The sequence below is a fragment of the Pseudochaenichthys georgianus genome, chromosome 13, assembly GCF_902827115.2.
Source record: "Pseudochaenichthys georgianus chromosome 13, fPseGeo1.2, whole genome shotgun sequence".
NCBI lineage: Eukaryota > Metazoa > Chordata > Actinopteri > Perciformes > Channichthyidae > Pseudochaenichthys > Pseudochaenichthys georgianus.
The window spans coordinates 9,154,647-9,169,705 of NC_047515.1; the positions used below are offsets into that span (position 1 = coordinate 9,154,647).

The 15,059-nt window shown below is 41.0% G+C and overlaps 1 protein-coding gene across 2 annotated transcripts in view; it reads left to right on the forward strand.

Annotated features, from left to right (window-relative positions):
• Positions 1-949: 949 nt before the first annotated feature.
• The window catches only part of tpst1 (tyrosylprotein sulfotransferase 1), a 43,849-nt gene continuing 29,739 nt past the window's right edge, over positions 950-15,059 (forward strand). For both annotated transcript variants that reach the window (XM_034097458.1, XM_034097459.1), the window contains exon 1: positions 950-1,146. The gene's annotated coding sequence lies outside the window, so the exon portion shown is untranslated. The remainder of the gene's footprint in view (positions 1,147-15,059) is intronic.

The following is a 15,059-nucleotide window of genomic DNA, read 5'->3' on the forward strand; positions in this document are numbered from 1 at the left end:
TTTTGAACTCCGAACGCTAGAGATGTTGAGTGCTGACTCTGCTGACCGTTCACTGTGACTGAAACCAGAGCGTCCACCATAATGGCATCATTGATCTCTGGACATCTCTTCTCTGTCGCCGCTTTCAAAGCTTCCACTGCCATGAGAAATATTTTTCCGAAGGAGAATTGCAAGCTTTATCTTGGTGAGAGGTTTGATCTGCCCTCCCTTACTCTCAGAGGCCCGAAGTGCTTTTAGTCCCGCTGCCTCAGTCTTTCTCTGACCTTCAGGCACAGATAATGTGGTGGCTTGGCTTTTGTCTCCTTTCTGGGACACAGCAGCTGCTTCACTTACCAATATGAAGTAAAAGGGACATCAACTCATGTAATGAAATGGAAGAATTCCTGCATGTGGAGATGCTTTAATCTGCAATATAATGCATTTATGAGTCCGTTTTTTGTAACAATATTTTAACTTTTTATATATTTCTGTGGTTAATGTGTGTTTAAACCTTATTTTGTATTTCTTCTGACCTGTTTAGATTGTGATATGGTCTCCTATACTCTCCATCTTCAAACAAAAGCATCTATTAAGGCTAATTTCAGAATGCCCAAAATCTAATTATTTAGTTTATATCACGTGGCTAGAGAAATGTAGGCCATTGAAATATATAGGAAGCAGACAAGGTCACATTTGCTAGTGGGTACTTACTTAGGCTGCTATATGCTGAAAAGAGAAAGCATACTTTTGCTTTCTCAGGTATTTAGGATATTTTAAATTAATTTAAGTGATTATTTGTTTTATACTAATCATTCCCTTCAGGCTGGAGGTCTGAACCTGAAATCAAATTCGTTGTGAATGTACTGTGCTTTTAAATCTACGGTAGTCCCGCCCCACAGCGTTTGACCAATCAGCTCTGACAAACAAACCGACTCTGAATTGTGGACTAATCACAGCTCGTCTCTTAACAGCAGTGGAGCAGTGCCGCTGTAGCAGTCTGGTTGTTATCAGCCGTATCACAGCCAGTCTACCGTGCGACTGACACGGTCTGCGTACACATAAAATGCCCGGAAAGTGACTCAAGAGGACAGCAGGACTGGCACTGGATTCCGTGAAGGTTTTCTGACCGACGGACCCAAGTCTCCTGTACCGTATCCGCAGCATTGGGTAGGTTGTTGGCGCTGTGGTGCTGTTGCAATGTCCCTTTCATATCCTTTCCTTTCGCCCATAGCTGCGACAATTAAACGCACATTTTTGGCAATGGGGTTTGTATAACCATAATACGTCGTTTTCTTAGCATTAACATTGCTACTTTTCTTCTTCAATGTTGGTTACATAAGTGATAGTGTTTGGAATGTTGGTATCACGATTGGAAAATGACCCTGGCTGATAAAATCACATAAACATTAAGAGCGTATCAAACCAACGCGTTTAGCGGTGTTTCGGATGAACTGGTTCCCCGATCAACTGGTTTACAGAGGTGGGGGGCGTGGCCTTCGACTGAAATACACATTTCGATCGCTTCTTCTGTCGTTTACATACATCTTTTGGTATATTTGGCTCGGTAGGAAGACTGTGATGCACATTCAGTACCAGTGTGTGCGGTTGTGGTTACGATAGAGATATCCCGACGCGAACAGCGGGGACTACAAAAAGAAAAACGAGTTGACTGGGGATGTCTGTTCAAAACGTTGCAAGCTCCAATAAATCATTTAAACCAGCTATTGTTGCCAGACTTATTACTGAATATTGTTCTTAATGTGATACTAAGTCCATCTGAGACCTGTATACACCTTCAGACAGCCTCAAAGTGAAGCACAAGTTGTTTACTCAGAGTTTGAAAGCAGCGTGGAGAAGTTGATACTTTAAAGTGTTATCAAAGCTGGTAAAGGTGCAGCTAGTTTTAATGACTTTGTATACTGCAGGGTAGCTTGTGCATTTACTCCAGGTTTAACTAAAGTCTAATATTAGAGTTTTTTGTATTTCACATCATTGATTCAAATATGTGAAGTAACTAAAGGTATTACATAAATGTAGTAGAGTAAAGGTACACCATTTACCACTGAATTGTAGTGGAGTAGAAGTACAAAGTAGCGGAAAATGGAAATACTCAAGTAAAGTAAAGGTTCCTCAAAATTGTACTTGACTAAATGTACTTGGTTACTTTACACCACTGTTTGAAGGATACGTTAAGTTCAGATTTGATGTAGAAATGTAGCCTCAGTGGTGTAGATTGTTTTGAGGTTACGAATACGATACATGAATAGATAATGGAATGTGTTCGCTTATACTTGTTTTGGCCTGTGAGTGCAGCAAAGGTTGGAAAAATTGATCCTGCCTCAGTTAATCACATTGGTCAAGCTTGTGCTTAGCAACCATGTAACAGTATGATCCTCAAATGATGGAAACTTAGTCATTTTATTGCCTAGGTCCTTTCAGATGCCAAACAAATGTATCCTGTTGTGGACAAGAGAGCTATGGATGGATAAACTGAAAATTCACATTTAGACTTTTCCATCTTTTTAAGAATGCAGTGTTGATGTTTATCACTGCTGTGTCCCAGACTGCTGAGGGAAACGGTTATCGAAGATGTCGGAAATTCAAGAAAATAAAGGAGATTCTTAGCTCATCTGGCAGGGAAATTGTTCAGGGGATTAACAAGGATGCACTTTTTTAAAAGAAAATACTTAGTAACAGTCTATAAAGGCTAAAAGATAGATTTCCAGTGGCCGGCGAGGGGCATAGAGTGCCAGTGTCTCGGTGTCGTGGAGCACATCTGCTGCGTGCAGGTGGTCTGGACTCGGATGAATTCAGAGCATTTTTCAGAGCTGGCTGCTCTCACTTGGTTGGCTTTCACAGCTGCAGAGCTGGATCAGTTGGGCTTCAGCTCATACTCTCATTTCCTTGTCTCAGAAGAACACCCACTGCCGCAGCACAATTATTACATTCAGTCCAGCAGCTGTCTGACCGCTGAGCACAGCCAGGTTTCAACTGCAGACCAGGGCCCGTATTTAGGAACACACAAAGGGGTGCGGTGATGATGTGTTTTTGTAGGTCGCCCGGAAGTGAGCACCTCAAGGGCTCCCTCGACAAAAATAAATGGGATTTTGGAATATCGCAGAAAGAAAGCACACATATTTATGGTACTTACACATTTGGTTTTGCAGGATAATCTTCATTATTACACGACTTTATGATTTATAAAGCGTAAATGCAATCACCAGTAGTAAAAAGCTAATGTTAAGCTAGAAAGGAACTGCATCTACATGAAATCCATCACATGTCTCAACATCACAACTGCTAAGATAAAGGCAGACTTGTGTTTGGCATGATGACGTTTAGTAATCTTATTAAGACCCTCGTTAGAAACAGCCATTTTTAAGACTCATAGAAGCTTCTGACATTCACAAATGAGGTCATTACTGATATATTTATGTTGTAGCACAAAACATGAACACCTCTTAAGCGTATCTTAACAATAGATCTTATTATAAAGACGTTCAAAAAACCATTGACATCGAGACGAGGTTACCGGAAGTAGTTGAATGCTGTATCATTTCAGGGTTTTATGACTCATTCGTGCACAGCTTGTTTTCATTGTGAAACACATATTGATGGATCGCAGTTTGTTGACTCATCCTGAGTGAGGACAGACCCTCATTTTTGTTTATCTAGTTGTCTGCGCCTTCAAAGTTTACAGCTGACATGTCACTCTATGTATTTCTTTAACACCTTTCATAGTGTTGGCATTTTTTGTGAGTTAAAGCTACCAAACACTAGGGAAGTAGCATCATATGAATTTATGGGAAACTATAAAACTTGGGTCTTTCAGAGAGGTGTCCCGGAACAGTTGAGCTTTCGCATTAAGTTTGGCGACCACCCACACATTGCTCAGGTTTCCCGAGTGACCTGCTGTATTTCAGTGGGAAATGAATGGACCTATTATTGTATGTGTTGTATGGCTGCATGCACAGTTTGATAATGAACCGTACAGCAACACACTATCTGTGACTCTATAACCAGCAAAGGCTTTTAATCACTTTTAAAATTACATAAAAGGTTAATTAGCTATCAGCATTGTTGTCATTACATTTCCTGTTGATGCACTAATCAATGTAGGCTTATTAGGATGAATCGCCACAGCATTCAGCAGGCTAGTTTCCTGTTGAGGGAAAATAATACAAACACGATGAAACGCATGGATCACATGCCCTAGTGGAGTCTGACCCCTCACATTTAGATATGTCGATGAAACAATTGATTGATTAGTTGATTGTCAGAAAATGTTAACGTTAATCAATGAATATGTCATTTTCATGGCAAAAGTGCTAAACTCTGGTTGCAGCTTATTCAAAGTGATGCCAAGAGATGTTTCATGTCATTGTAAATGATCTACTCTTGGTTAAACAGATTATACAGGTTATGATATATTTTTTTCTACAAGTCGCGTAAATACGCACAAGTAGGCGGAGATGGAATAATAATACTTGAAGTGTGCCGTTCCTGCTTTGATTTTGAGTATCAACATTTCAATTTAATTTCAATAAAAAAAGTTACTATCACCCAATTTGTAATGGTTACCCATTTTTTTTTTAATATATAAAAAAACATTTCAGCCTAAAACAAAATCCTGTTTACAAGGGTACATTGGACTAACACAATTTAGCATCGTAAATGTACTTTTACATTTTTTTTTTATAATTATAATATCATTATTGTGGCATTAACTTTTTTCCAGTAAATTTGATAAAATAAGTAGAAGCTCTGTAATAATTAATAAAAAGCAATCATTTATTTAGCTAAATGTTATAGTATCATACCACTGTCACATGAAATCTATACAAATCATGCTGCTTACCACTTTGAAAAGCATGTGTCAAGCTTGTTTATTTAAGTAAACTCAACGACGCCCATCAAAATCACCAAAGCAGAGATGCGCACCATCTCCCCCGGCTTACAGTGTCGCCCTCACCCTGCTCTCCTATGAGAGGAAGTAGGCTGGTGGGTCCTCCCTCCCCTTCAAAGCCCGATAGGGATGTGTGTGTACAAAACGCTGCAAACTGATATGTGCAGGGTCCAGGCTCAAGGGCGTATGGCACTGTCTACTCTTTCCAGGACATGCCGGGGCGCTGCCTGCCTGTAGCTTTGCCGATATCTGTGTTGATAGGTAATAGATTAAGAGCGGTGAATCATCTTAGATACAGGAAGCGCTCAAATGTTTGTGTGAGTTTATCTAATTTAGCAGTGATTCCATGTCAGCCACAGCTTGTTACAAAAAACCTGACTGATAGTGTGTTTAACGAACATAAACTAGCTTTATTAAATGTCAGGTCTTTGGCAGGAAAAACATTTTTAATCAATGATATTATCACTGAGCACAATCTCGATTTTATGTTTTTAACAGAAACTTGGATTGAACAAAATAACAGTGCAGCTGTTCTTATCGAATCAACCCCTCCCAACTTTAGTTTTATGAGTCAGGAAAGAATGCATAAGAAAGGGGGTGGAGTTGCTATTCTGTTCAATGATTCCCTTCAATGCAGGAAGACATCGTATGGAAACTTTGATTCTTTTGAATATGTGGCCCTTCAGCTGAAATGCTCCTCTTGAGCTCTGTTCCTAAATATCTATAGACCACCCAAATACTGTGCAAGCTTTTTTGATGATTTTACCGAACTGCTCTCTATAGTGTGTATTGACTTTGACCGTCTAGTCATTGTTGGTGATTTTAACATCCATGTTGGCAACCCCCAGGACAGAGGGGCGAAAGAACTGTTTTGTGTTCTTGATAACTATGGACTGACTCAGCATGTGACGGAGCCCACGCACAATAAGGGGCACACTCTGGACTTAATTATCTCAAAGGGTCTGAATATCTCTAAGGTTGTGGTGACTGATGTTGCACTCTCTGACCATTCCTGTGTTTTCTTTGAGAGCTCTATTTCTGTTCACAAAAATGTTCAATAAGAGATAACTACAAAGTGATATTTAACTGAAAATACTAGGGAAATGTTTACTCAGAATTTTTCTTCCACACTTGCCCCTGCTTGAATCCTACTTAAAGGACAGAAACAACTTTGTTTCTATAGGTAAATACACATCTGAGTTGACAAATATGACATGTGGGGTACCTCAAGGCTCCATCTTGGGGCCTCTTCTCTTTAACGTCTACATGCTACCACTGGCTCAGATAATGAAAAACAACAGAATAAGTTACCATAGCTATGCGGATGACACACAAATGTACGTAATAATTTCACCAGGAGACTATGTTCCAATTCAAACACTGAGTAAGTACATTGAACAAATCAATGACTAGATGTGTCAGAACTTTCTCCAATTAAACAAAGATAAAACTGAGGTAATGGTTTTTGGAGCCAAGTCAGAACGTATAAAAGTTAGCGCTGAGCTTCAGTCTGCAATGCTCAAAACAACAGATAAAGCCAGAAATCTAGGTGTAGTCATGGACTCTGACCTGAGTTTCAACAGTCACATTAAAACAGTTACTTAATCAGCCTACTATCACCTAAAGAACATATCTAGGATTAAAAGACTAATGTCACAGCAGGATTTGGAAAAACTTGTCCATGCTTTTATCTTCAGTAGACTGGACTACTGCAATGGTGTCTTCACAGGTCTCACTAAAAAATCTATTAGAAAGCTGCAGCTGATTCAGAACGCTGCTGCTGGAGTCCTCACTAACACTAAGAAAGTGGATCACATCACTCCTGTTCTGAAGTCTTTACACTGGCTTCCTGTGTGTCAAAGAATAGATTTCAAAATACTGCTGCTGGTTTATAAAGCACTGAATGGTTTAGGCCCAAAATACATTTCTGACCTTCTGCTAAATTATGAACCATCCAGATCTCTCAGGTCTTCAGGGACTGGTCAGCTTTCTGTCCCCAGAGTCAGAACTAAACATGGTAAAGCAGCGTTCAGTTATTATGCTCCAAATATCTGGAACAAACTCCCAGAAACCTGCAGGTCCGCTGCAACTCTTACTACTTTTAAATCCAGGCTGAAGACTTTTCTTTTTGTCGCTGCTTTTAATTAATTTAATTGAACTGTTCATATCTTAGACTGCACTTTTATCCATGTATTTTTTCTTTTAATGTTTATTTTATTAGCTTTTCTTTTTAATGACTGATTTTAAATGCCATTTTCTTAATGTCTTTCGTTTTTTGGAAAGCACTTTGAATTGCCTTGTGTTGAAAAGTGCTATATAAATTGCCTTGCCTTAAGTAGTCTATTGAATAGTATCACATCTGCTTTTATGAATTCTGGATATTTTTGTTGCCAATCCTCACTGACTATTACTGCATCACCACCACACAACAATAACATATTTGAAAAGATCGCAAACATAATTTAGCATTTTCATGCACTACCTATCTCAAGCTATCGAGTTGATAATCATAGTCAAATTCGAGGAGTCATTGTCTCCCTCGACAATTGAAGAATGTAGTATGATTTCGAATAATCGGCAGTAAAATATGAAGTATTTATTGTTAATACTCTAGTTTTAAAAGCGGTCTCCAGGGCAACACTCCTACACTGACATCCCTGGTAGCCGAGATTGTGTCTCACTGCCTTACAAATTGTATTCATACAAGTTGACTAAAGGCTGCCCACACAGTACACAGACCCCCCCCCCCCCCCCCACCTTTACACACTGTCTATTCATTTGCAGACTTACTCCACCGTGTTTTTCAGCCAGTCACTTTACTGATTAGGGTTTTATCATCTGCTGTTTATAGCCTCTGCATTGTGGTTGTGAGAGTACATCTGCTGGGTTCTCAACTGCAGCACCAAGGAACATTTGATTTACCGAAGTGTTGCATTGCTTGAACAGGGGATAGTGAAACCAGGGTATTGCGATGTTGCATGCCATGTAGGCACAACTGCTGTGGTTTGAAGTGCAATCACTTCCTGTGTTAAAAGCAGTAAGACTGTCAGCCAATTTGTAGGGCTATCCCGAATGCCATTATTCGGGCTCCGGATATTCGGTCGTAATCAGCAGCGAATATTCGGCCCGCGCGGTGGGGGTGGGAGATGCGTAGTAATCAGCAGCGAACCGCTTCAACACGTGTTACTTTTGCAGTTGTATATGTCTTAAGTGTAATTTGGCTTGGCTTCCTATTTTGTATTGACATGCTTTTATTTTTAAGGAGAGTTAGCGCTGTTGTTGCTACGGAAACAACGTGACGGAGGTTAACGGAGAGAAGTCATATCTACATATAAAGACGGAGAAAGTAAGCAATAACGTTTATGGTTAAGTGTTAGCACCCCCAAAGAGGCACAAGCTCTTACGTTGATATTGGAGATGCGGCTACCAAAAGAAAACTAATAACGAAATTGAAACCCGAATAGTACTCCAACGTACGAATATTCGAATATTCGGGTACAGCCCTACCAATTTGTAGTTTTTGGAGTGGAGGAGTGAAGATTACCCAATTCACTATAGGAGAAGCTGGATAAGATATTGCACATCAGCAACCTTGCAAAAAACTCCTGGAACTTCACATATAGAAAATTGCAAATGTGTTTCAAAAATAGGACAAACCAACGTGTTGATCCATCACGGGCCTCAAGAGCAGCTTCAGTCCTTATTGTCGCGGATTCTCCAAGTATTTAAATGAACACCTGTGTGGGGAGTGGGGACATACTGTAGATAACTGTTGAGCTGATAATGAATATGATCTTGGTGGGACTTCTTATCTTTTCCGGTTGGAATGGGGCCAGTTGGTGCACAGTTAGAAGATAACATAATATAATGTGTTGTATATTTAAGCAATAGCTCACTTCAGGCCGTGATTCAGATTCTGTCACTGCCAGTCTTTAACATAAACATTTCTTTAAACATGTTTGATATTTACGACTGGCCAAAGGGAGACGTAGTGGTAAATAAATAGCTTTACCTGAAGTTGGCTTAGATTTACAAAGTAAATGACCTTTGGTAGCCTATATATATCTCCATAAGATATTGCCCACACTTGTTTTTTCCTCCTTTTTTGGCCTTTTCAGCGCAAGGGTCCCTGCATGTCAGCAGTGAAAGACGCTGGTTGTTGTCCTTGTGTTAGTACAGTAATATGTGACCGTTCAGTTGTCGTTCTTGCAGGATTTGACACAGTTGCACATGGGATGGCTTTGAAACTTTAAACTATACAACTTTATCAAGTACTGACATTTCAACCAAGCTCAAAAACCCACTGCTGTTCCTTTCTTTTTTTAATGGAACTGCCTCTAATGTAATGTCAGAGTTCAGTATAAATCATGTTCTCACACACTCTGGAGCAAAGATTGAGTTTTATTTGGATTATTTACACCCTGCAATATAAAAAGGGATTTTCTTGTCATAGTACAGAGCAGGGATTACCTCTGAACGAGGTAATCTCTTGTGCAAATCATAATAAAGCAGCCACTCCCTGTCTTATTCGAGTCTTTATCCCTTTCTCATCCTATGCCGGTTTTTTAATGGGTGAGTGTGATATTTTATGTGGAAAAAGGGAGGCATGCATAACATTACATCCAAAACACCTCATTCATTTGGTTCTGTGAAAATAATACAACTCGGTAATTAAACCGATGTTAAAGGGGATGACTCTTGCCTGAGGACAGAGTTTCTCCTGGCTAAATAATGTCAGATTGTCTCAGCTGTAATTGCACTTCATCCATTCGGAACACGCTGACTAGGTCCCTGCAGGTCGTAAACACTGCGACAGGTGTGTAAGCAAATGAAATCCCTCGGGAACCAAAGGTTGACTCAAGGTTTGTACAAATAATGGGGGAGGTAATGCGGGAGGAGGATGACTGTGTGTTCCCTCATCCCCTAGTTTATTTGCTTTCTAATCCCGTCAGATGATGCATGCATGCAGAGGTAACTGTAGCCATGTATTAAGAAGCAGACAGTCTTTTTTTGGGATTATTTTGCACACACCGACCGAATCAAAACTTTACTCCGACTGGAGTTAGTGTGTCTTGCCTTGGGAAGGACATCTCTTCTTCCTGTCATACTGGAGGTTGATTAGATTTTTACATAGCATGTGATTTATGACCGGGTAAAGGCCACAGTCCTTCTATGTGTTCTTGCAGTTGTGTGTAAATTCAGGAATGTACCAGAACAAAGATTTCATATATAAGTGGGGCACTTATGGAGATGAACAAGCAGGGCCACTGTGATGACTGTTTTTCACTAACATTGTAATTCAGGTTTTTCTTATTATAACAATTATTCGTTATTTTCATTTAATATTTTATTTTAAATGCCTCATTGCTTTTTAAATACGCTTTAACAGTGCAAATGCAGATATTTTTTAATGGAAGCTACATTTACAGGTGCTTTTCTTGGTGATAGTCAGTATGTAACGGTTCTTATATTATGTCAACTGTTCCTTCAATTCGCATGGGTTCAGTTGTAGCAATAATGTTATTTCAATATGAAAACAAGGCACAAATGTCATTGAGCACCAGAAACAAGGCCAATCCAGTATCATCAGTTATCATTCGGAGCAACTGTCTTAGGCTGCGGCCCCACGAGGACGAATTCGGTCGTTTGCGTTACTGTTTAGTGTCATATAGACCGTTCGGCCACACGAGGACGACCGAATATGGCACTAAACGACTGAGGAAACGACAACGGGTCCCAAGGTGGATAGAAATGCATACGCCACTCTCTGGGGGGTCAAACGGCTCCGTGTGTGCGCCCTATACGGACATTTTCAGATCACTGATAGTGATTGCGCAATAGCCCCGCCTCTCCCCACCTCTTCTGCTCACCTCCGTTTACCCCGCGCCAGTGCTGAAGTGTTTCGCCACCAACAACAACAACAATGGCGGATCGCAGAGTTGCTATCGTGCTCCGGACGCTATTGACCATGCTACAGTTGTTTGTGCAACATCTACAGCAATAATGATGAGGCAATAGCCCCGCCTCTCCCCACCTCTGCTGCTCACCCCCGCGTCAAAGTAAACTGCACCCTGAATTCAGATTATTTATCTTTCTCTCGCGAGTGAAGTCTAATCTGACAGGACGGAGACACGCAGCTCTGCTCACCTGCAGCTCCTCCCGCTCCAGCAAAACACACACTTCAAGTCTGATCATCGCCCTTAGCTATTTTAATTACCTCTCAAACTCCCTAAACTAGTTATAAATATGTTTATGTTTACAGTCGGCCGGGTCACTCATTACTGGATGAGCTGCTGCATGAGACAGACACTGACGCTGTCTGAAGAGAGGGAGGGAAAAGAGAGGCTTTGACCGGCACTTTTATAATTTTATCCGGAAGATTGAAACTTTAATACACGTTGACTGGCGAAAAACTCTGCCCGGTTCCCTCGGCCCCCACCGCGGAGAATAAACAGAAGGGCAACCATGACAACCTTCTTCTTCGCTGCTTTTGTGGAGGAAGTTACAGCGCCACCTACAGGCTCCTGCATATGTACTGCAGCTTCTCCAGCGGTTGGAGCTAAACGGAGCGGTCTCGTGTGGGCAGACACTATCCAGATAATTATTGCATGTGGACGGAAGCCGTTTGCGATTGCGTTTGCGTTAATCCTATGCGTTTAGCCGTTTTCGTCCTCGTGGGGCCGCAGCCTTAGACTTGCCACTTTTCTGCACCATCTTTAGTCAATGAGAGGAGCAGCATCAGCATGTTAAGCTGGAGCAAGCCCCCAGGAAGTAGGCCGGGTGTTTTCATTGACTTGCATTGGCAAACAGATGTCTATTAATCAGCAAATACTTGTTTCAGCTTAATCAACTAACAAGTACAAACACTTGAACAGCCCTTATTTAAATCATTGGGTACTTAAAGTTGTTAAAATGTTCTAAAAGCTGAATCTAGAGTTACCTTCCCCCTCGAATGATATGTCTGAGCTGAGATCAGCCATGACGCTGCGGATTGGAGGCAGAGTTCAAGGAAAACGTGCACATGCTCTACCGGCCCAATCGGTGAAAGATCCCTTCAGGATCCGTTTTTTTTATTTGTTCTAGAAAGTGAGGCCATCTTGGCTTCTTGTGCCACTGAGCAACTCTCATAGAAATGATCGCGGCCCCGCCTCCAACGCTGTACCAAGTTTCTTTATGAGAGAACGTTGCTGCTGCTCATGTGTCCCATCTTCAAGCAAAGAAACAATTGACACTCCATAGTGAAGCTGCTCATTCCTGCTACATTTGTTCAAGTGAGTCGCAAGCTAACTTGAGGTGCATGCAGAGTTAAAGTTGGCTGATGATGATACAACTATTTTATAGCGGATGAATCAATACAACATTAGAAGACCTGCAACATCCCTTATCATATTAATGATTACACTATAAAATATAATCTGGAACATATATCAAAGCTAAGCCTTATCCGCATGTCCGGCAGCCTCGTTACAGATAAAAACACACCATGCTGCTGGAAGTGAAAGATATAATCTTTTAAAAGGATTATGTCTTCTATCTTCAGCTATGTAATGTGAGGGTGAAAGAAGAGTACTGAAACATTTGGACTATTATAAATCCCTCCTCCTTTCTATAAGAGGTGATACAGGCAAATAAATACTCTGATCAGCTTTTTAAGACGGGCAGCGTGTCCGCCAGGGGGGCGTCTTGCCGTCATTTGATGCCCTTATTCAGCTCGGAACACCCTGAACTCGAGCCGAGGGAGTCCAAAAAAGAAAATAATTCGAGAGAAGATCGAGAGTTTTTATAGCTTGAAAAGGCAAAAGGACAAGGACATCCCTCTGTTGGAGGGGCAAAGGAGTCTGGTGGGATTCTTTTCGCCGCCAGCAAAGCGTGTTCCTGTGACGGAAAGTGAACTGCCGGCGGCCCTTGACGGGGGTGCGAGTGAAGCGCGAGCGTGAACTGTGAGCGCCGGAGCCTCGCAGCGGCAAAACTGAGGCTCCATGGTAAACTGTGGTAAAATGAAGAGCCGTTTGGGAGCCGAAAGAGCTCTTCTTAGTGAGCCGAGTCAAATGATCTGGCTCACTAAAAAGAGCCGGAATTCCCTTCACTAATACGTAAAGAGATAGTATCTATAAAGGGACGGCTCAATTCAATTCAAGTCACGTGATGTCACGCCCCCCCGCTCTCGGGGTGGACGCCCTCTCAGCCCTGGTCTGGCGGAAGGACATATTGCTCACACCAGCTGATTTCCCCTGCCTACTGTATGCCCGGCGGAGTGATCATTCATGGACTAATCATTGGCACATTTAATCAAAAATATTTCAACCTGCCTTGCATTCTTATCAAACAATGAATATCAGAGGAGAAACGATTGAGTAAAAGGACTTTTGTAGATATCTGATTGAATGCCCTTATCAATATCTCAGACCTCTCTCTCTCCAGGGCTTTATGAGTTGCAGTCGCCCTCGTTATTAAGTGTTGATGTGGTTTGGTTTCACCGTAGCTCCATGGAGAGGAGCATCAGCTTCCACTGCTTCCCCTAACAGATCAATGTAAAAAGTATCCTGCGAGGCAGAGGATACAATATCAGTAACAGGAGAGAAAAGTCTCAATTAATTTAACACAAACACATTTTAGCCCTGGTGCAAGATGTAACCTGACACTGCTCTAAATCTCAGCAGCAGTTTATCAGTCAGGCGTTCATAAAGCTTCACCTCTGAAGGGACTGCTTCCTGAATATTGACAGGTCAACAATGCAAGCTAGTTGTAATCTTATAATATATATTGTTATATCACCCCATTGAAAATGATAACTTCTTTATACTCAGATTGCTTTTTCTCTGGATTGAGTCCCTTATGGTTTCTTTATGGTTTTTGATGTCGCTATATTTTTTTTAACTTGTTTTCTTTGGTTAACAATCTGAGACTTTTTTTTCCTACAACATAAAAGAAGTCAGTAAGTATCCGACATGTGAATGTCCAAAGCTTTTAAATGTCTTGAAAAAAAGCGGTTCCTAACACGGGACTAAATTAGACTATTAAGACGTCATCACTCCAAACTAGGGATGTCCCGATCACCTTTTTTTGCTTCCGATCATTTGATTTTGACAATCTGCTGATACCGATTTTTTCCGATCCGATCTTTATGCAATGCATTAAGAAAAAAGCATTCAAGTTGTCCCTTAAGCTTATTTTTTTATTTAAATGACAGTACAGTTAACAGTTAAGGCGAGACACACCAGGTGAATAGGGTAATTTCTCCAGTTAATTACCTACAATAAGGCAATTGTTTCTTGTATTACAAGTTTTCTTAATATGCAAATGAGCCATTATCTTATTAAATGTACGCATATTTTAACACATTTCAGGAACCATAATCTGAACTTTGGTTTTTTGAATTTTGTACGTTTTCCTTCCAAAAGCCTGAAAGAAAACATGTTTTGGAATCAAAATAGCTCAACATTGACCAGTGCATGAAAAACGATGTTTTTGCCTGCCGTGTCTCGCCTTTAACAAACAATTTATGCGGCTCGTATCGCTTACAGCTGGGCCCGGCCCGGCACCGGGTTTTTTATTTTTTATTTTTTTTATTAAGCGGCTCCCTCCCATAGCCGCGGGAAGTCATTTTGCTCAGGGGGTGCTGCCAAAAGTGGAGAGGGAGCCGCTTAAAAAAAAAAGAAAGAAAAAAGGCGGTGCCGGGCCTGGCTTTCAGCGATACGAGCCACATAAATTGTTTGTTAAAGGCGAGACACGGCAGGCAAAAACATCGTTTTTCATGCACTGGTCAATGTTGAGATGTTGTGCTATTTTGATTCCAAACTAACACTTAAGGCATTTATCTGAAGCTTATACTTACATGAGTTCCCTCTCACAGGGAGACTAATGCATGGAATTAGCTGTGGTGATTTGTTGTGAAATACTCCTAGCTTGTATAACTAACTACAAGTTAACGGTTCAGGATGTTTGCTTTAAAGCATCAACAACCATTTGGCTCATTAGATACGAGGAAACCAACTGAGAAGAAGTTGGCAACATGGTGTCAGAGGGGAACAGATGGTCGAGGCACACATTGGCCTGCTCTGTCCCAACCTGACTCAACACATTGAAATACAGTACAGCATGCCTTAAATATGCTGTAATATATTGTTCTGGTTTTAGGTGTGTGGCGCAGTGGGTTGTGCGAAGGTGTTCGGTT